This window comes from Colias philodice, chromosome 17 (assembly GCF_061535455.1).
Source record: "Colias philodice isolate Cphi_HAF_F1 chromosome 17, ilColPhil1 Martin Lab GWU primary, whole genome shotgun sequence".
Lineage (NCBI taxonomy): Eukaryota > Metazoa > Arthropoda > Insecta > Lepidoptera > Pieridae > Colias > Colias philodice.
Window position 1 is genome coordinate 9,824,189 of NC_143102.1, and position 22,817 is coordinate 9,847,005.

The 22,817-nt window shown below is 32.3% G+C and overlaps 1 protein-coding gene and 1 long non-coding RNA gene across 5 annotated transcripts in view; one reads left to right on the top strand and one right to left on the bottom strand.

The window, feature by feature from the left end:
- The window catches only part of LOC149481299 (Ig-like and fibronectin type-III domain-containing protein 2), a 173,751-nt gene that overhangs the window by 95,930 nt on the left and 55,004 nt on the right, over positions 1 to 22,817 (bottom strand). For 3 of the 4 annotated variants that reach the window (XM_089705523.1, XM_089705525.1, XM_089705521.1), the window contains exon 2: positions 10,825 to 10,855. The exons of the other annotated variant lie outside the window; for it this stretch is intronic. The gene's annotated coding sequence lies outside the window, so the exon portion shown is untranslated. The remainder of the gene's footprint in view (positions 1 to 10,824; positions 10,856 to 22,817) is intronic. 4 annotated transcript variants of the gene reach the window in all.
- The window catches only part of LOC149481301 (uncharacterized), a 74,021-nt gene that overhangs the window by 26,817 nt on the left and 24,387 nt on the right, over positions 1 to 22,817 (top strand). The gene's annotated exons all lie outside the window — the stretch shown is intronic.

The following is a 22,817-nucleotide window of genomic DNA, read 5'->3' on the forward strand; positions in this document are numbered from 1 at the left end:
AAAAGGCATATAAAACTAGATTGAACTTCGGATTCACCCAAAGTTTTAGGATATGGAAAAACCGAGATGGAATTTTTTATAATCCGTCCATCCGTTGTTTTTGTTGAATTTCTTTGCGAACCTTTTAATTAAAAACCTAGGTGCAGCAAAAAGTACATTCGTCAAGGCTCGCTCGGTTAAAACACCTTTTTTTATTCCCGCGTAAAATTTCCCGCCAAACGATTTTGTATTCTATTGCATGTGCTGATATACCACTTTCCTTTGCGCGGAGATATTTTAGGTTTTCAGCGTATTAGGGTCAGGAGATATCGATTTATGTATGCTAAGATGAATAAATTTGAATACCTACGTATAATTTATGTGTTTACAATATTATATTATAATAAAGATCCTATCTTCACCGTACTAAATTGTTATTCAATTATAAGTTAAGATGCTATATTGTAGTCGTTTTTTCATCCTTTGATACGATTTGGTTTTAATACCAAATTAAGAGGGCTTATTCAATTTAACGCAAGTCAAAATCTCCGCGATCTATTACGATAGATCGCGGCTTGCGCTATCCTTTTACTATGAACAGCATAGGTCCACAGGAGAGCGCCGAGCAACATGCCCTCTCTCTGGAAAGGCTCGCTGCCGACTGATTTTAATCGGGTCGCGCAGTGTTTTATAGTACTTTATAAAAATTTGTAGAAAAATAATAGAGGTACCTTAGTTGATTTTTTAAATTTTATCTTATAAGTAAGACATTCTTTTATTGCAATATGTATAAATTATATTCAATAAAGTCAAATATCTTGGTGAAAACAATCATTTTGTCAACTATAATTTCTAAAAAAATTCACATTGTTCGGATTTTAATTGCGTAAGTAAGGAGTCCAAAATAAAAAAATCTTTTAACTAACTATTTTAATAAGGATTTTTGCAGTCAGTTAAAAATAATTGTGTGTTAGATCTGTCAGCAATTTCAGATATTTTTAGCTTCGAAATTGACACTAAAAGTGAAATCAAGTAATCATCGGCTCAGTTATCTTGATGGTATTCACAAATACTGTATTAATTGAAAAAAACTCTTAACTAACTACATAGACAATAAAATTACCTAAAATTATTAGTAATTCATATGTTTGTAAGATAAGTGGTTGATGGACAATCTGGTTTGAAAAATCACATATTTGAGCCAAACAGCGCACGGACCGCGTACACGGCCTTAAGTCGCGATAATAAATTAACACAATCCCGCCTCCATTATTCATATAAAAGTCCGTGAATGTTTTCTTTATTTTTCCAGGGTTGCCAACCCAAACACAACAAACAAACAAAAAATATGCCCGTTGTTATTAAGTTTAAGGTTGATTTAAATTTATAAACTTATAAATATATGTAATAATAGTCTCTACATATATCTACGCAGCAGCTGTTTTTAATTGTGCTATTAGAAGTCTTAATACAGTATGGAAAAACAATAAAGAATAATTATCCTCTTAAACATGCACATAAAGCATAGCATCCATCTACTTTTATAAAGATTATAATATTCCTATAAATAAATAAATATAATAAATAAACTTACTAGGAGGGCCCTACTACTCCAAATTGTGTAAAATTTAGAAAGGAAATAAACTATTTTATTTTATTTTATTTTTTTAAATATTGTGCTGGAAAAAAATCAAGAAACTCAAGAAATTATTGTATTGTCACCGATACAGGATACTTGATAAGTGTACAAAGTTTGTCAAATCTTTACATCAAAATTGAGTCTACAGGAGTCGGTTACTTGTTACATACAACCATAGAAACATCTAATATAAGTGTGCCAAAAACACGTGGTCAAGAAATATACATATTGATCGTAAAGCCACGTGACCTTTATAAATTACCTATGGATTATAGAAGCGTTCTTAATTGATACAATTTGCATAATATTATCATACTGTATTGCGCAGTCAATGCAGGAGTATACCTTCGCAATATGGAGCTCATCTTTAGATCGAAACTTGTGTTTGTAAACAACCTTATATTTTTTATTTTTATCGCAAGCACAGAATACAACTCTACATTTTAAAATTATCGTTGTTACTATAAGCTAATATCACAGTATTACCATCCTACAGTATGGCGACGAATGTACTTGTGCAGAGAAACGGAGGGGAATTGGCGGGGGGTCGGGCGACGCGGGCCGCTTAATGCAATCACGCTGAGTTTGCATTAACTATCGCGAAAGGACGACGCAGTCGTATTTTTTGTGTAATAATTTTATTATACATAGGTACTTACATATTCTATTATGACGCGCAAAAACTGTTCCGTTTACGGATGTAAATCTACATTGAAATCCCAGAAGGAAACAATATTTCAGAAAGATTGTATTAATTGTATCTGTTGAATTAAAATCAAAGCTATGTATATGTTGTCCTCATTATTTTCTAATCAGATTGTACATCCCAATGCGAATGCATTACTTAGTTAAATGGTATAATATACAATTAACCCTTAAATTGTCACCCCTAGATAACTTGTGTTTATAATGTCCAAATTTGGAGGATGTGTTGGAATTAGGATAGAAAAGAGGAAAATGAAAAAAAAAATTAAAAATTTTAATTTTTTCTATTGTTTTCACTATGTCACATAAAACGGACACTGCCAATTATATGTACATGTTCGAACCGTCACATATAACGGACATTGCACATTATTCCTGCAACCGTGGTACATGAATACAATGCACATTTTCAACTCTGTAATTCAAAATTATTATCAAATTATAATTATGGACGATCTAGAATAAGCTTTTCAAACATCTGTCTTAAAATGTTGGTTAAAACTTTAACGATATCGTTTAAAATAATGGATTTTAAAAAACGACACTACCAAAAATCACAGCCTAAGAATATGCTAAGAATTGGAATATAAATAGTATTACATAACCTGAGAACTTATCTAATACACCAAGAAAGTTCTCTTCCCATTCCTTATATTGTACAGACTGAAATGTGTTTGCTTCATCGTATGCAAAGAAGTCGTATACCATGCCTGAAGTACCAAAACAAACACGAAATTTAAATCGCTTTTTTTGGATTCTTTGGCATATATTATATCCATTTTCTGCCAGTTTTTTTAATTTGTAAGGTATTATTATTTTAATTTTTCAACATTGGGTGATATTTCTGGTAAGTAACATCATGCTGTGGCTGAAGAACTACTGAGAAGTAGGGAAGATTCATCTCGCACCGCATGTAATGGCTGTAATTCTGCAGCAATAATATTTTGTTGATGGTAAAAATTCTGACTTTTTGGGTCTTCATTGTGTCTCAAATCAATATGTCGCATAATTCCGAAGGTATGGTGCTGGGGGTAAATGATTGACACTGTTATCATAGTGAAATCACTCCCGTAGGTCTACATTTCCTTCAAAATCGTCATCTCAACTCAACGCCAGACTCTTCAGCTTCCGCCAGAGATAGGTAGGGAATTTTTTATTGATTGCCAAGTCATGCTCCTCTAAAACATATTAAAAATAGAGAAAAATATATCAAAATGATGACGTTGAAAATGGATGGCCTTATTGGCAACGTCCGTTACATAGGACATGTGAAGAATACCCTAGTATATACTCCAAGTTGTCAACGTCCGTTTTATGGGACATCGTATATAAACTAAGATTTGTATTCCAAATATTGTAAAATATGTAAAAATTATGTCAAAATACTATACTTACAATCGTATTCTAACTAATAATATAACATTATAAGCAAAATAGCCAAAATATTTACAGTTATTATCAATTTTGTCAGGAGAGTCAAGAGATCCGTTTTTTGCAATTTTCAAATGGTCACCATTCGCGACTGTACTTCGCTTTGGTAAAAAAACCTACATGTACGCGAAGGACATAGCTAGTCCCTTCCCAATATACCGATTAGCGAAGCTTAGGTCTGCTATAACAGCGCCAGCATGTGTGTAAATACTATGTCCTTTAAAACGGACGAAATCAATTTAAGGGTTAAGAACATCCAAAAATAAAGTGTCCACGTAAATAATATTTAGCAGTGCAATATCTGTAATTATATATTTATGAACAAATAATTACATCAGATTTAATAATCGCAATTATTTTGAATGTACATATGAATAAATGATTTCATCATAATATTAATAATCAAAATTGTTTTATTTCCCATTTGTTGCAACCCTAGCGTATTATCGTGTGGCAGCGTAAGTACCTACGCTGGCGGCGGCATCGCGCGACATCAAAGGCGATTCCTTACTGTAGGAAATAATATTGTAATACTGTGCTAATATTATGTAGTTTAAAGTGGGAAGATTGTTTTGTTGTTTCATTGTTTGTAACGATTAAACTCAATGAATACTCGACCGATTTCAATATGGAATAACAGAGACTTCATATTTTTGAGTTTTGACTGTGCAAGAGGCTAGCCAAACATATACGTAAATCGATTATCGACAAGTGATAACTGCGTTAAAAACAACCGACTTCAAACTTGCACTTGCAACATTTACAAATACAGACAAAAATGCTTATAAAATAAAAACTACTGGGCCTATCCGAATAAAATTTTTATGGGACCAATTCGACACCATTCCGCATCGAACAAAAAAAGAATCACGTAAATCGGTTCAGAAACCTCGGAGTAATCGGTGTACATACATAAAAAAAAAACATACCGGCCGAATTGATAACCTCCTCTTTTTTTTTGAAGTCGGTTAAAAATGTACAGAAACTCGGCTTTTTTAAATACAAATATACACATATAACGACACTTCTCTAGCTACATCAAGCTGTGTTCGCTTCAGAACATGCCAAAGAAACATTCATACATAGAACATACATATAATATAAAATATAACATACACTCGACCCCGCATTTATTTGCGGATGAATTAAAATAATCTTCCTGACCGAATCATCCCACGATATACTTAGAAGAGGCTTAACTAAATCAATATTATGGTGTTATGGTGCTTGTGAAAATAGAAATATTTTCCATCACTTTCATATTCCTAGAAATCTATACCAATATGTATTATAAAGCTGAGCTTGTTTGTTTGATTGATCGTGCAAATATCAGGAACTGCGAGTCCGATTTGAAAAATTATTTCAGCTCATTTACAGACGAATTCACAGATGGTTATAGGCTGTAGGTATATCATCACGCTAAGACCAATAGGAGTGAAGCAATGCGGATAAAACCGCAGGGCACAGCTAGTAGAAGTAAGGCAGAAGGCCGTATTCTCGTCCGCAATTTAGAGTGTTCTCAAAATATACATAGGTATATCGTTGTTTTCGTACTATTATGCAGATTTGACTCATGTATGTTTCATTGCGATACAGGTGGGAATGCCATCTTGAATGGGGTTGAATTTAGACCACCGATCGATTTATGTGATTTTACAACTATAAGTGTAATACAACACTCAAACAAACAAAAATGCTTAATTGTGCACCATAGAAAGAAGTACAAATAAGGATACAATAGAATATAATAATATATAAGAATAAACATACAAATTGTATACTGCAAAGAAAATTACTAGCAAAAGCTAGAATTCCTAACTTTTCCATATTTCAATTAATTAGACGTCTGAAACCCCTTAATTATGGTAGACTAGCTTTCCGCCCGCGGCTTCGCTCGCGTTTTCAAAGAAAATCCCTTTCCCGTAGGATTTCCGGGATAAAACCTATCCTAAGTCCTTTCTCGGGTATCAAAATATCTCCATACCAAATTTCATGCAAATTGGTTCAGTAGTTTAGGCGTGATTGAGTAACAGACAGACAGACAGAGTTACTTTCGCATTTATAATATTAAGTATGGATTATTATATTATGGGAAAAGGTGGGTAGTAAAATAGGCTTATTTTATTTCGAGAACACCACCACCATTCACCTTACATGTGATCAATGTTATGTTGTATCTTCGAAATATACCCAAAAAACCTAAATCTACTTTGTTAAGACTTTTCAATGCAGATAGATGAATTGTCTACACGTTTTTGAAACATAATTAATTATAGGTCTATAAAATCCCTATCAAATAAACTTGCTGTATATATGAACATTAGCAACATAAGTCCAAATATCGTGATTCCATCGACATTGATAAATCACGGAAGGCACATTAGGATAACATAAAAACAATGGAAGTCTTGATTGATTGTGTCGGAAGCTTATTAACTATGTTAAAACCAATATCCTATTATATTGCATAAAATCAACATTTAAATGACTTGTTTGAACAATGAGCAATTACGTTTTGATAGATTCGTTATGCGTTAATTTGTTTAATGAGACTGTTTTTTCATTTTTCCAATTTGTGTTGGATGGAGGTTATGTTTCTCATATGTCGCTGTTAAATTGTAAACATCATTTATTCGCGATTTCGCGACTAACTATCGAAAAATTGTGATCCATAACATAGGTACAGCTTTTAATTTAATGAATTATTGTTCTGCAGATTACAACCAATCGAAGTTTAACTGTTTTTAATTTTATGTTAACATTATATATTATTTGGTGTGCTCTATCGCTCTATCAAAATACCAGAAAAATAAGAATGTTACAAAATACATTTTTTCTGCATAGGTAAAAATTAAATATGGCCTTATCTATAAAATAATCTTTGCCTGGTAAGTGGTAACAACATAGATTCTTCACAATTAGGTAGATTAGATTCTTTAGGTATTAGCAAAACACAAAACCTAAGCCCATTTGTACATACGAAGATATCAATAACAATTAATTAATTAGACGATACGAGTAACAATGCATCGGAATCCTCTCCTTATTTATTGTTAGTGTTTTATTAAGAACGTCTAGAAGTTTCTCTAGAAAATGTTGCGGGTAAGTTGAAAAAAGTTTTGTCAGTTTGATAGTACATCCGGTTGCTTCTAAAGTAGTTTTAGCGTTGATTTTTATTTACTTTTAGGCTTGAACATTGTATGGGGATGTGTACTTTTAAACATTTTTTGTTGAGTCATAGTTTAATTAATTATTTTAATTTTATACCATTTCTCTAATTGCAATAATTTATCCTATTCGCTCTTCACTTATCGCTTACGTATCTTTATTTGAATTTATCACATTTCAGTATCCATACTAATATTATAAATGCGAAAGTAACTCTGTCTGTCTGTCTGTTACTCAATCACGCCTTAACTACTGAACCAATTTGCATGAAATTTGGTATAGAGATATTTTGATACCCGAGAAAGGACATAGGCTACTTTTTATCCCGGGAAAATGACGCAATCCTGGAAATCCCACGGGAACGGGAACTATGCGGGTTTTTCTTTGACTGCGCGAGCGAAGCCGCGGGCGTAAAGCTAGTATTACTATAATTCCTAAAGAAACATTGTAAGTTCATAAACGAATTATTGTATTCTCAATTCTGTCCGTCTGAAGTCCGTCAAACGGCTGTAAACGAGCGACTGACGATAAAACAACAATAAACACTATTAGGCATCCATTTTATTGCTACTTTTATGTTCCTTTTGCATTTTAAGTATTGCAAGAATCTTCGTTTATTTGTCACAGGAAACCTTGACTGTTATCATATTTTATGTACCTATATTTTGTTATTTTTTAAGAAAAGCCTACAATTCTTAACGCCATAGAGATGATTGCAATCAACAATCAAATACATGATAAAAAATGTTGTGTGGTTTTATGAAACCACGGTAAAAGTGAAACTTAGGCACAAAATTATCGTATTTGTACGATAATTATCGTACGGTTCGACCGTCACGCGACATGCGCTACACAGACCAAAAAGTTTGAGACGATGTAATAAAAGTTTCACTTTAATTATGACTTATAAGCTAACAGCACATGCTTGAAAATAACGTTAAAAATAATAAATAATTTCTATACAAATCCATTTGAAAATATTCGAATTAAAACACAATATTATTTATGTAACATACGAAAATAACATATTATATTTTAAATAGTTTCAATGTAAAAGAGATATAATTATACAAATGTTGCCAGTAATTAAATTAAAAATACAATTATCACATGGCATCACGGCCAATTATAGGTATTGAAGACGAACCGGTCGGATCATCAAATGGGTTTCTAGTTCAATAACATTTCAACTATTTACAATCAAATCCTAATTAAGATGAGGTCGAAAGATGCGGTTTACATGCATTCAAATATCAGTCACAAGGCTGTGTAGTTGCTTTAAAGTTGTGGTTTTAAACGTCAATGTTACAGGGACATCAATTAAAATATAGTTACTATTACATTATAGACCGGGAGATACTGACACAAAATTTCGAGTCATTTGTAACAAGGATGGCGGTTTTACAGGGGTCTTAGTACGCAATGACAAAAAGAAAAATGATGGTGTGAACGCTGGTACCGGTGGCTTAGTCGCGTGGGCGTTTGTCGAACTCGTCGGAAAAATAGCGAAAGTCAAACGATTTGTAACACAAAAATTTTAGAATTTACCGATAGCCCATAAAAAAGTAGTAGGCGGTAGTGTCATGCCATACTTTTCCGGTGTGACTTACAGCCCGCCATACCGATGCGAATGTGTTGATTTAAATAAAACAATCATTCAACCATTTGTACCAGGCTAACTTTTGCACAGGTAACTATCGTCGTACAGCCATTTACAAAAATCGCCATGCCATACTTTTCGGACGATTCCAAATGGTCGCCATACCGCCGAAAATCTGCAAAAAAATTTTATTTCGCCAAACTTTTTGTACCAGTATTGCATTTGGATTTTTGGAGAGTATTTGATAAAATGTGACCATTATTATATTTGCCATACTTCTAGTAGGGGGAAAAAGTGCTGTCATACTTGAAAACTTAATTTATTATTAATTTATATAAGTGAAGATTTCCAACACATAGATCTTTGAAATTTTGTATTTATATTTGTTGATCCTCAAACTTACAGGAAAAATAAGTGCCATACTGTTACAAATCGTTTGACTTTCGCTATTTTCCGACGAGTTCGACTAACGCCCACGCGACTAAGCCGCCGGTACCAGCGTTCACGCCATCGTTTTTCTTTTTGTTTATTGCGTACTAAGACCCCTGTAGAACCGCCATCCTGTTACAAATGACTCGAAATTTTGTGTCAGTATCTCCCGGTCTATTATATACATACTATTTAGTTACTAAGTAATACATATTATGATTGCTAAAGTGTTGTCTGTTTGTTTGCCCATATTTCACGTCGCAACGAAGCGATCTTTATATGATTTTTGTGACTGGAGAAAGAGACAGACTTCTTTTTCAGCGGTGAAAAATCTCATTTCCAAGAGAATTTCCTTTCGCGGGCAAAAGCTTGTTAAAAATTTAAGCAACGTTTTGCGAAATCGGTTGAAGGGTCTAAAACGTGTTGTAGAGTAAAAGATGGATCCATTTATTTACTATCGTACTTGTACACAGTGTAATTAATTATTGTAGCGATCTTTCGAGACGACACCTGTTTTTGAATAAGATTGATGCCGCTATTTTATAGTATAACAATATTGTTAAATTAAGAGACAAATGCTGCTTTTATAGACGCGCAGTCTACATAATCGATTAGTATATTGTACTTACAAATGTGTCAAAATAATTTTACACAATCTGTAATATTTATCAAGTGATGCATGCCAAAGTGAATTGAAAGTTAGAATGTATATCACCCAAATTTTAGGACCACACACCGCTAGGTACATATTTTTTTAAACTTTTGGAAAATAAGTTCTAGATATTGTGCCTCGTAATATTTAAAAGACGCGCCCTTAAACCTCACACTTAACGACTTCACAATGCATATAGATATGCTTTGAGCACCACAATAATGTCAAGTTCGCACAAACAGGTTTTTACTGGCAACACTGAACACGGTATTATTTAATCTGTGCGTTCATTTAATGGCGGGAAAAATGACGTAACGCAAATTGAGGACAGATGCAGATTATTTGAAGCCGCTGTTGGAATGTAATTAAACATAATTCTATGAGTTTGTTAAAGTAATCTTACAATAAGAAAAAACAATGGAAAAATATGTACGGCATATTAAAATAGTTTGATTAACATAACAATTTATTGTGTTATTGGTATTTGTATAAAAATATGGATATTCCAGATGTTTCAAATCATAAAATAACACGTACGTTTTGTCTTATTTTAATGAATTTCTATGTACGAAGTTTCATTGACATTAAATTGAATTTACAGGAATAAATAATGTTAACTACAACAATAATTAATTATTTTCAAATGTAAAAAATATTCGTTTGCATTAATAATTACCAATAAAGAATTTCGCGCTCTTTTATCATGACAAGGAAAAGATCACAGATTATGCAAGCAACAGATTCACAATATTCAAGGCTATGGTCACGTCTAATTATGGCTTAGAATTTTCTACATTGTCTATTTGTGTTGCATTGTTCACATGACATTCATTTTTATATTAATTATTTATGGTAAATAATTTCATATTTATAAGATACACAGAGAAACTTGAAGGAGACATTTTTTTAACGTCGATGCTTCGAATATCTTTCTAAAAAAACATTATGTAAAAACTAAAACTAATCCTATCCTTTCTACTAATATTATAAATGCGAATGTTTGTGAGGATGGATGTATGTGTATGTATGTTTGTTACTCTTTCACGCAAATACTACTGAACCGATTACAATGAAATTTAGCACACATATAGAGGTTAACTTGGATTAACACATAGGATAGGTTTTATCCCGGAAATCGCACGGGAACGGGAACTATGCGGGTTTTTCTCTGAAAACGCGGGCGAAGCCGCGCGAAAGCTTACTAGCGGAACTTTTACTTACAATGTTATGTTGAGCTGGTTTGTGCTGGTATCTGTAACAAAATTATAATATTCATTAGTGACTATTTTATCGATTTTAAATCTCTACATAGTATAAAACAAAGTCGCTTTTTCTGTCCCTATGTCCCTATGTATGCTTAAATCTTTAAAACTACGCAACGGATTTTGATGCGTTTTTTTGTAATAGATAGAGTGATTCAAGAGGAAGGTTTTAGTATATAATTTATTAGGTTTTAGACAAAGCGGGCGAAGCCGCGGGTGGAAAGCTAGTTATTTTGTAATAACTAAGAACATTATTGTTGTTAAATAAATGCACGTGGTTTTAATGATTATTTTATTATTCTATAATGATTATTTATAAGAATTGACATCACATTCAGTATATATAGCGGAAGTTTCTGCGCAATACTTTTGAATTATGGATGCAGCGAGATTTATTGGCCAATAAGAATACAGCCATTATTGTAGCGAACACGATATTTTAAACGTAAGTAGGTATAAATATAACGATATTTTCTTTTGTACAAATACCGGAAAATGGTCGCTTAGCACCGAGTATTTTATTATCTGTGATAGAGATAAGGCCAGCATCTGATCAAAATGCCATTTTTAATGATCGAATTTTGTGTTGGTATAGCACAAAACATTTAAATATTTATATTTATTTATATTTCATGACAATTTTCACACACGGCACGATCTGATCCCATACTAAGCTTTCGCTTGTGTTATGGAAACCAGATGGCTGATAAACATACATATATAATCCATACTAATATTATAAATGCGAAAGTAACTCTGTCTGACTGTTACTCAATCACGCCTTAACTACTGAACCAATTTGCATGAAATTTGGTATAGAGATATTTCGATACCCGAGAAAGGACATAGGATAGGTTTTATCCCGGAAATCCTACGGGAACGGGTTTTTCTTTGAAAACGCGGGCGAAGCCGCGGGCGGAAAGCTAGTTTTAAATAAATATTTATATAGATAATTAACACCCAGACACAGAGCAAACATCTATGTTCATCACACAAATATTTGCCCCGGCTGGGAATCGAACCCACGACCTCTGACTTGGAAGGCAGGGCCACTATACCAACCAAGCCAACCGGTCAGTCAAACATGACGGGTCTCTACCAATAATAGGTACCTCTATACGACCCTAAACATATTAGACGACATAAATGCATCACAAAAACCCAAGGTTGTCATATTACATAACCTCAATGTTCACTTATCGAAGAGCTGTTAATGCGATAAATAACGTTTGGCGCCATTCCAATGCCGACCAATCACGGCCAGGACATTGGCACCCGTTGACTACTTCCGACATGTATTGGTGTTCCGATGTCTCATTTGTCATGCAGGAATTTGCAATACATACTGGGTATTGAAGGAGATTCGCTAGTTCTTTTTATTTTAGGTAACAAGCAGATATAGATAATTTTATAGCTTCTGTAGAGCAAGCAAAGACAGATTAGACATCTGATGAAAAGCAGCTGTCTCCATATATATGTATAAACAGACTCAGAATTTTGAAATTTAAGACTTTTAACCGATTTAAAACGCGTAAAATCAAGGAAGAAAATACATGCGAAATTGATAGAGTTGCATGTTCTTTGACGTCTTGTAAAGATCTAAAGGATATTTTCTTGAAAACCCCATATCATTATATTTTGATGTACCTACCCATGTACTAAAAATGATCTTAAAGAAAACTTTAGAACCACCAAATTTTATTTATTGGGAAGTCTGTCACTTAAACTTATTCTTTATAAACTTAGCGTCATCCTCACTTAGGAAAAATATAACGATACTAAAATCCACTAAGCCTTATACGACAGAGCGTTACATTTATTATTAACTAGAGGTCCGCCCCGGCTTCGCCCGTGGTACATATTTCGCAATAAAAGGTAGCCTATGTCCTTTCTCGGGTATCAAAATATCTCCATACCAAATTTCATGCAAATTGGTTCAGTAGTTAAGGCGTGATTGAGTAACAGACAGACAGACAGAGTTACTTTCGCATTTATAATATTAAGTATGGATAAGATAGTTAAACATTCTCAGACTTCCACGCAAAGTTTGATATTAAATCTTAAATTACTCAAGTTTCATAACATGTTTGAGATGAAGTTTTATCTTTCGATATTGTTATGTAAACTTTAACGACGTTTCCCTCGAGATTTAATACATTCCTCTTTATATAATTGTTATAATTATCTGGGAAAAATATCAGAAGCTAATGTTTTAAATCAATCCTATTCACACATTCTTTAGAAGAAATTAAAAGGATAAACGGTCGGAAAAGTACGTGAGAAAGAAAGAATTTCAGCACGCATTAGTATACAGGGTGTCCCACTGTTGGTATACTAAGCTCAAAGGAGGTTATAGTTTTGCATACGTTGAGTACGTAAAAAATACTTATAAAATTCCAGACGCATTTTTTTTCAAATAGATGAATTCTTAAAACTATGTTGTACACCCATAACATTAAGCAACCCGCAAAACCTTGCCACCAGCACGTGAGCTATCGTTTAAGATTATGTTTTCATAGATAAAATGCTCACATTAGAGAAGCGGTATATGCTGGCTGCGCGAAGCTAGAGAAGAAAACATGGATTTTCAGGAAAATTTTGGCAAAATTTTTTTGTTATTGTTTAAATATTTTTTACGTGATCAGTGTGTGCAAAACTACAAGTCCCTTCGCGCTTAGTGTACTAATAGTGGGACACCCTGTATAAAATACGTGTGTTCGAATTCTTTAAAAAGTAGGACATTTTGTGACATCTACGATACCTATGTATGTTTATCCATTACACCATAATAATATATCCGTTACGTTACACAAAAGAAGGTGGTAAATAAGCAATTTTATGAGTACCTATGAAAGGTTATTTTTAATTTAGTATTTATGAAATTACACTGAAATATACTTATTAATTATTAATATTGCGAGCCCATGTTGTAACGAACTTAACAATTTTTTCTTTCATAATTTTTATCGTATTTAAAATTATTGAAATTTATCGGTCAACTATTTTACAATTTCAGCGTTGTTGCCTTGTTATTTATTAAAACAAGTTTAATTTACAAAACAGTGAATAAGTGTGAAGTCCGGTCTATTGTTACATAACTCTATATATAGTAGAATGCCTTACGCAAATTAGGAGCATAATAATCAATAATGCATACATATTTGAATGTTGACTCTAGTTTACTAAATATAGAGGAAAATTACCAATATTTTGCTTTCTCTGAATTTTCTTGATTTTTATCGCGTTTTAAAATTATAATTGTAACAAACTTTTACATAATCCATACTTCCATACTAATATTATAAATGCGAAAGTAACTCTGTCTGTCTGTCGGTTACTCAATCACGTCTTAACTACTGAACCAATTTACATGAAATTTGGTATGGAGATATTTTGATACCCGAGAAAGGACATAGGCTACTTTTTAACCCGGGAAATAGGATTGGTTTTATCCCGGAAATCCCACGGGAACAGGAACTATGCGGGTTTTTCTTTGACTGCGCGGGCGAAGCTGCGGGTGGAAAGCTAGTTACCAATATTTTGCTTTCTCTGTTGATTTTAATCGCGTTTTAAAATTATAATTGACACTTTTACATAGTTACTTTACAAATCTCTGGAATTTAAATTATTTGGCATAATACTTATTATTAATAAATGTCCTTTATTGAATTTGTTACTAAACTTCTTGTTTACAGAAAGTATCTTTTCAGTTTTATTTAATTTGAAACGGAGCCTTTGCAATATCTTTTGTTCGCCATTAATAAACTTCAACTTTATTCACTAAATTGGGCTAATTTCAAACATAGTGTTAAATAATTCAATAATAAAAAATAACTACGCACCGATACGATTTTCCTAAAATTTTACATTTAAAAACTCTTTCCATTCATAATAAAATTATGAAAAAAAAATACATGAATACTGATACATATTATAGCATACTTATTACATATACTTATTTATATAAAACAAAATTCCATACACGTTGTCGATTTCTTTGTGCAAAAAATAATATCAAATCATTTTCATACTAAAATTGTATTTTCCATTCGATCAAACAGTATGGAAGAACTTTCTTATACATTGTATTTACACATTTACATTTACATACCTACATATTGAAAACATTTAAAAGTATTACGAAACCTTACAACCGTTTAAATGTATATAAATATAAATGTATTCTACTTTTATAAGAATAAATAGCGGTCCGCCCCGGCTTCGCCCGTGGTACATGTTTAAGTTTTCTCTACATAAGAACCAACCTCGTACTTTTTTTTATATTATGTATATATGTATAGATTACTAGCTTTCCACCCGCAGCTTCGCCCGCGCAAACAAAGAAAAACCCGCATAGTTCCCGTTCCCGTGGGATTTCCGGGATAAAACCTATCCTATTTCCCGGAGTAAAAAGTAGCCTATGTCCTTTCTCGGGTATCAAAATATATCTATACCAAATTTCATGAAAATTGGTTCAGTAGTTTATGCGTGATTGAGTAACAGACAGACAGACAGAGTTACTTTCGCATTTATAATATTAGTATGGATTATCCACTAAGGTGGGTGACCAGCATTAACATAAATTGATGACTAATTTATTGAATGGAATGCCTTTATGACAAAAACAGTCTCCATTATTTTCAGGAAGTGACACCAACCGTCAAAGGTGACGTTCTATCGTTCTATGATCTATCTATCTTGTTTTATCTGTGTAGAAATGTCCGCCATTTTGATATTCTATTGTGTTCATATCTGATGTGCACTTCCGCTTGTATATTGTTTCGTATGTCAAGGCCACGTGTATTGATTGCCTTGAATTTTTTAATAATTAACTTTAATATTATATTCTTCGTGCACGTGGTTCAGCTGTTGACCTCTAGAGCTGAGTACAAAGCAAATTCGTGTTTAAAATTGTATAAAATCATTAAATACTTAAAATACAAATAAGTAATGGAAAAAATCAAAATTTTTCCTGCGTACTTAATTAAGTTTTAGCACGACTAATTGTTTATAGTGGTGGATACAAAATTATTTCCTAGTTCATATTATTTATGAGGACATAATAATAAATTTGGGTATTACAAAATTACATCCCTTCGTAATTGCCTTTCCTTATAGGTACTTTATACGAAAGCATATATTATATGCATATACGAACTTGCACGAAACTTGGAGGTGAACTGAGGTGAGGTGACTGTTTAGACTCCATAAAATATACGCAAGCGAAGCCGCGGACTAAGTATAAGTATATAATAGTTTTAAAAGTATAAAAGCTAGCTATTATAAATTAAAATGTTCGTATATTGAAAGTCTTCATGAAAAGTCTAGTTCAAATTAAGTAAAAACAGATTTTCATTCACGCCTGATGAATTCCGTTCTTTGATAGGTTATATTGTTATCATGTTCGTAATTGGGTCGCAGGAATTTTCACAGAATAATTTTTATTACCTATTTGATCGTTTATATGTATATCTTCACCACCATTTTTATTGAAATTGATATTTTGGTTTTTATGGCATTCAAATGCTTTATAAATATAAATTTATAAAGAATAGAAAAAAAATATACCATTTTTTTTAAGTCTTGGTAAAATACCTATATAATTTTTCCAACTATTAATTTCCATTTACATTTGGTTGATTGGATTCTAAAACGTTAATGACGAAAGACGAACCTACGTTGTGAACAATTTTAGTTTGAATAATTTTTAAATTTACAGACATATTGTGATTGAACTCTATCATTTCTTTCACGTCCAAATTTAATATTTTCAGACATATAAATCTACATAAACACTTTACTTGAATATATTTGCACATCCAATTTTATCACATTGAAAATATCGCCATTTTGTATCTCGCGCCGAGATCGTAAACGGGCAACCCTGGCGAGGAAATAATATAAAAATATTTTATTGTCCATGGATAGAAACCACTCCGAGGTTTTATACTATCGCGGTTTATTTGACGTTTATGTATTTTTCCTTTTATATAGAAACTTGTACTTCGAATATTGAAATTCGTTGTCGTTTCGCGCCAATACTCCTGTATATTCGCACAGATAATACAGATAGCGATTTAATACGATCTCAATTTAAATAATTGGTTCTAATAATAAAATATTTATTTGTACTGGCTTTGTTTTACATACACGCTTCATTACACAAACAAACACATACATTCAAATACGCTTCCTTAAACCTATTTAATTAAGGGCCGACTTTTCAATCCTTGGTTAAAACTTACCCGTCTAATAAAGTATATTACACGATAATGTTAAAATGTCACGTGTCACTGTCAATTGCATGCAATAGGAATACATTTTGAAATGGTAGTTTAATACGTTGTTCGACGTATAAGTTTTAACCGAGGATTGAAAAATCAGCCCTAATACCAATAATATCCGAGCAACATCAATAAACGGATAAATAATACAAAAATAATAGGCAATTAATTCGTTTTATGAGTAACTTGTTGGCAGCCAGCCGTATTTTATTTGGCAGAGCGGAACATTGAACTTTTCCCATTTAAAATTCACTGAACACTAAAAAAATAGTAATAAGCCGCAGTGTTTGAACCAAAAAGACGTGCATTTGTAAATTTTGCTTTAAAACGCATTCGTGGGTGAATTAAAGCTTGTTTGAGATAATTAAAATGAATTCGCGGTATATTTGTTACTTTACATATGAATTATTTGAAATGTTTGGTGGGATGTTGAATGATTTCTGAAATATGCGTAGATTTTTACTACTATTTGTTTGTAGTCGTGTAGTACATAAGTAAAATAAGTATGTATTATACATATAAATATTATTTTGCATCTGGTAGACTGCCTGTTGCATCGTAGGTCCCTCTTTATTGTCATTTTAAACTACATAGGTAATCTATCCATCTTTTGTGACGAAGCCAATCTAAGAAAGTTTCAGCCAGTATGTTTTTATATTAAGTAGATAACTATATACACTAAAATATTTTACTTGTTGAAAAAGAAAAAAACTACCTAACGACCCATGATTTCTCTTGCATGCACATCATACAATCTTTTCCCTTGATTTACTCCCCCTAACATACTTGTCAAGTTTGTTTGTAACGTTAAATAAGTAAATAAATAAATAAAATAACATTGTTTTATTTCAGGACACATTGTGTTCCCATATGGAAGTTACAATGTAATATCTAGAATTTGTAATAAAAATAAATAACATTGCACCAGTACAGAAGTAAAGGATTGTCACAATAGTTACAGACAGCCACCAGAATACTATTACTGGAGCGTTTCATTCTATCCCAAAAACTTGCGATTCGAGATCGCATTATGGCCCTGAAATCTGAGACCCTGGTCTCCAAAAACATGCCAGATGCACTACAGAACCTGGGCAGTTTCATAAAGAGTCTGTATGCGTTATTATACTGCACTCTCAATGAAGAAATCGCTGTATTTGTGAAGTTACAGGTTTATTTGTGAAGTTAAAGGTAACCTATAAGTAAATGAATATAAATTATATAATCACTACTATTTGAATTATTTTAATACAATCAAATGTTACTAATCAAAGCGTTTGGAATCAGTATCAGTTAACATCAAAATCGGTTACATAGATGCAATGCGAAGCTACAAGCCAGACATGATATTGCCTATGGTATGTTAATCTGCTATTGGAAAATGCATTCTATGTCTTATAAAATAGAGTCTCTTTTTGAAAGAAATTAATTCATATTTTATAGTTTTCTGTGATCGAAAATTTCGCGCTCATTTTCTTTTATCTATATTTCGGGATGCAGGTCGTTGCTCTTAGTGAGATATAAAGTCGAACAATATTTGAATGAGGGCTATAAAATTTATTTTAACATTTTTATAGGTATGGTTTTGGAAATTTGGTATAGACGTGATAATACATAGATACAAAAAAGCAGACAGACTAATTGAATAAGCAAATATTATTACTACCACCTAGCTACCTATAAATTTTAACGTCATATCTGTCAATCACGCAGCTTTATTGCACCCTACAATACAATCATTTTCCCGAAATTGCCTGACAAAATCTTGTGTTGGCAACACTGCCAAACGTCGGCTAGGTGTTGCCGTGTTGACACCGCTTTGAGAGCGTTGTCAATCGACTGCACTACGCTATATCACGGCTTGTCTTTGTTTTGAGCTGAATGGACTGAAATCTCCCCGGTTTTCAATAAAAAAATATGTAGTAATAAAATGAAACGCTTCTTTTTTCAGTGCTGTATTCTCTATTGAATATTTTTTATTTTACTTTTTTCCGTTTGGTAATTTTTGATATTATAATAAAAGTTTTCTATAGGTATGTATTTCTGTATTCACACCCTGACACACAAATACATATAGAAAAAAACTTAGGTATTCTTATATCTCTTATACCTTGAATAATATAAGAAGCAAAATATCTAATTTAAAATAACACAGCTTATTGAATATTATTTAGTGTACAAAGAGAATGACCATGGCTCAGTCTAAAACATCTTAACAAACAGATTGAAGCAGGTCAATGTAAAATACATGTTTCAATATGCAAAATGTTTACTAGCAATTATCCACGACGATGTCTGTGTTTTGTTTAAAAGTTATTCTTCAAAAACAAAAGGACAAACAATTTAACGCATATATCTAATATCCGTGAAATACGGTTAATTATTCCTAAATATGAATTTACTTCAAAAAATGTTTTAAATAATCTGCGTTCACTGGTCTTAGTTACAAAAATAGGATTCTTAGTTTGTAACAAAAACAGAATTCAAAATAAATAAGAGTAACATATTTGTGGTTTTCGGTTATTATTTTTTTAACCACACGCTCATACATTTTTATATGCCTTCTAAAGCTAGTTCCTAAAAAATCCCTTAAAACTAAAGCACGCTCAAAGTCCACTGCAAACAGGATCTATCCAGTGCATTTAGAGCCAAAAAATCTTATTCAATTCAAATAGAAAATCCACATGTGCCCCATTTCCCTTTCACGGGAACCCGAGGTCGTTTGGAATACGTTAATTTTTTACGCAAACATGCGGAAGGATTATACATATTATATTATATTATACGCGGGTACACGTTTTATGCTCGTAGATGTGGAAAATATGTGTTGCTTTAATTATTTTCTAAATTTACTTCCATTACAGAAAATAATAAATGTAACGACGTCTAAATTACACAGATTACATTGCCTTAATTTTTCTTTACTTAAAATATAAATGTAAAGAATGGTATGAAACATAGTTTACTCATGGCATGCGATTCTAAACATATATATTCATACTGTCTTGTTTGAGATATGCAAAGAACATAACACGTCAATAAAAATAACTTCCATTAAAAATATCTTAGACATCTTTTACACCGGTAGCGCACTGAGCGCAATTTTATAATCTGTTTATATTATTCTGAATCTGTATGTGTATATTTTATTAAATTAAAATTTTCTCACACATTGGGGTATTATAGATACTCCTATCTATGCTCGTATCTTAATACTATTATAAAGGCGAAAGTTTGTATGGATGTATGGATGTATGGATGTATGGATGTTTGTTACTCTTTCACGTAAAAACTTCTGAATCGATTACAATGAAATTTAGCACACATATAGAGGGTAACTTGGATTAACACATAGGATAGGTTTTATCCCGGAAATCCCACGGGAACAGGAACTATGCGGGTTTTCCTTTGAAAACGCGGGCGAAGCCGGGGGCGGAAATCTAGTGTGTATATAAGTATAGCTTACACAACTTTCAATATCATTAAAATCCGATATGAAAACTCCGTCTATAATCTCGCATCATTTATACAAGTGAAATTCATATCGAGATGCACTGGATCATATGGAACATTAAATAATATCCAATTTTCATATGAGTTTCTGTGTATCTGCGATTTTAATATTTTCAAACGTATTGCTTTTATGGGTTCGTGTATTTGATTTTATAGTGATGTTTGGCTGAACTGAAAAGTATTATGTTATACTAGCGGTCCGCCCCGGCTTCGCCCGTGGTACATGTTTACGTTTTCTCTACATAAGAACCATCCTCGTACTTCAAGGAATATAATAAAAAAATAATTATCGAAATCGGTTCAGCCGTTCTCGAGTTATGCGCTTACCAACACATTTTGCGATTCATAAAAAAGAATTATCGAAATCGGTTCAGCCGTTCTCGAGTTATGCGCTTACCAACACATTTTGCGATTCATTTTTATATATAAGATGTAACATTTGGAAGAATATTTTACATATTTCAACCTTTAGTACCTATTTGTAATTACGGAGAAAGAAATACATTTTCATAGAGACAACGTTTCTTTAGAAACTTATTTCTCAACTGGTACCATTTAATATGGTGAATTAGTTAAAACAAATTAAACTAAATTTAAGTTTGAATCAAGGAGTAAAATCCCCTGTATCCTAAGGTATACAGCGCACATCTGTTTCACTGATCCAATTTTCAATACAGGAAAACATATAATCAACCATCTGTTACTGAGACTTATTTCATTAGTATCCACATGGTTTCAAAGCTACCTCTAGTTTCTATATTGATGTGTTTTCTAACCATTCTTCCACTGAGGTAGCTATCTACTAGTTATTATTCTGTGACTGAGGGAAATAAAAGAAGATGCACTGTAGTCTGTACTCTGTACCACACGTAATGTAACTTCTGGCTTCTGGATTCGTCCCTCGAGCAAAAATATAACCAATATTATGGTACTTGTAGTATATTAGACTAGACTCTAGAGAACCATAAATCCTGATTCCTTGTTGCATTATTACAACCAATAATAAAGTGAGCTATCTACCATTAAATCAGCATGCGTCTTTACTTCGCTCTTTTTCTCTTATCGAAACTAGAACTCTTGCTCACCGAATCTTCTAGAACTTCAACTACTATTTGTTCTACTTCTTCTTCTTCTACTTCTTTCAGCTATCTTATCAGAACTCTTTAACGAAAGTGTTAGAAGTACAATGCAATTGCGCAATGCAGATCAATTTCATAGTTACAAATAACTGTAGTTCAACGGAGCGCCTCCAAACAGCTTGGTCCGCATGAATAATCCAGAATTCTGCGATTTACGGCGCACCGTACAACTGGGCCTTGAATATATTTATAAGCCTTTAGGCTTAAACGGTCAAAATCGCTTTTGTATTGCCGTTTCTTTGAAAGGTGTAGGGGAAAATGTTTATAGTTTTTTCGAGTGCGCGTAGGATACTTGCTCATTACTTTAACTTTTAAAAGTAGCAATGGTTTATTATATGTATTATATTTTTTACATGAATGGCAAAAGTAAGAGTCTTCTTTTATAAGTTATTTTTAATTCAGCTTTATGTAAAGATTAACCGTATCGAATACAGTTATATAGTTGATGATTTCCTGCAAATAGTTGATTTATATATTTTTAAATCGTAGACAACATATTCAGACTCTTTAAGAACCTACCAAAAAACTTCGAAAGTATTTCTACACTCATACCCTCATAACCAATTAAAACGTATAACACACATTAATCAAAACATTTCCTATCATTAAAATCAATTACTAAATTTAAAATATAATATAAATCAACTACATAATAAATACGTAAGAAACATCGCACGCGCATGTCGGAAGCGGATCCGTCACGTGCGTAACAAAAACACTTTCTTTGAAGTCGGTTAAGTTGTAAGTGGATAGCGATTTATTGATTAATTTAATGTATAAAACTTATTATATAAGCGTATAACTATTTTTCATAGACTTAAAATAATGACTATTAATTTCAAATAATATCAAGTCAAAATTAAATAATTAGAACGTTTTGTAAACCGCTAAAAACCCGAAATTATATTAACCACCTCACCCCACTTGCCTAAATATTAATTACAAGGTAAAAAGTTCAGGTATTTAAAATTAACTTATTTTTTAGGTTAAAAAATATCGGAAAGCAATAATTAAATGGT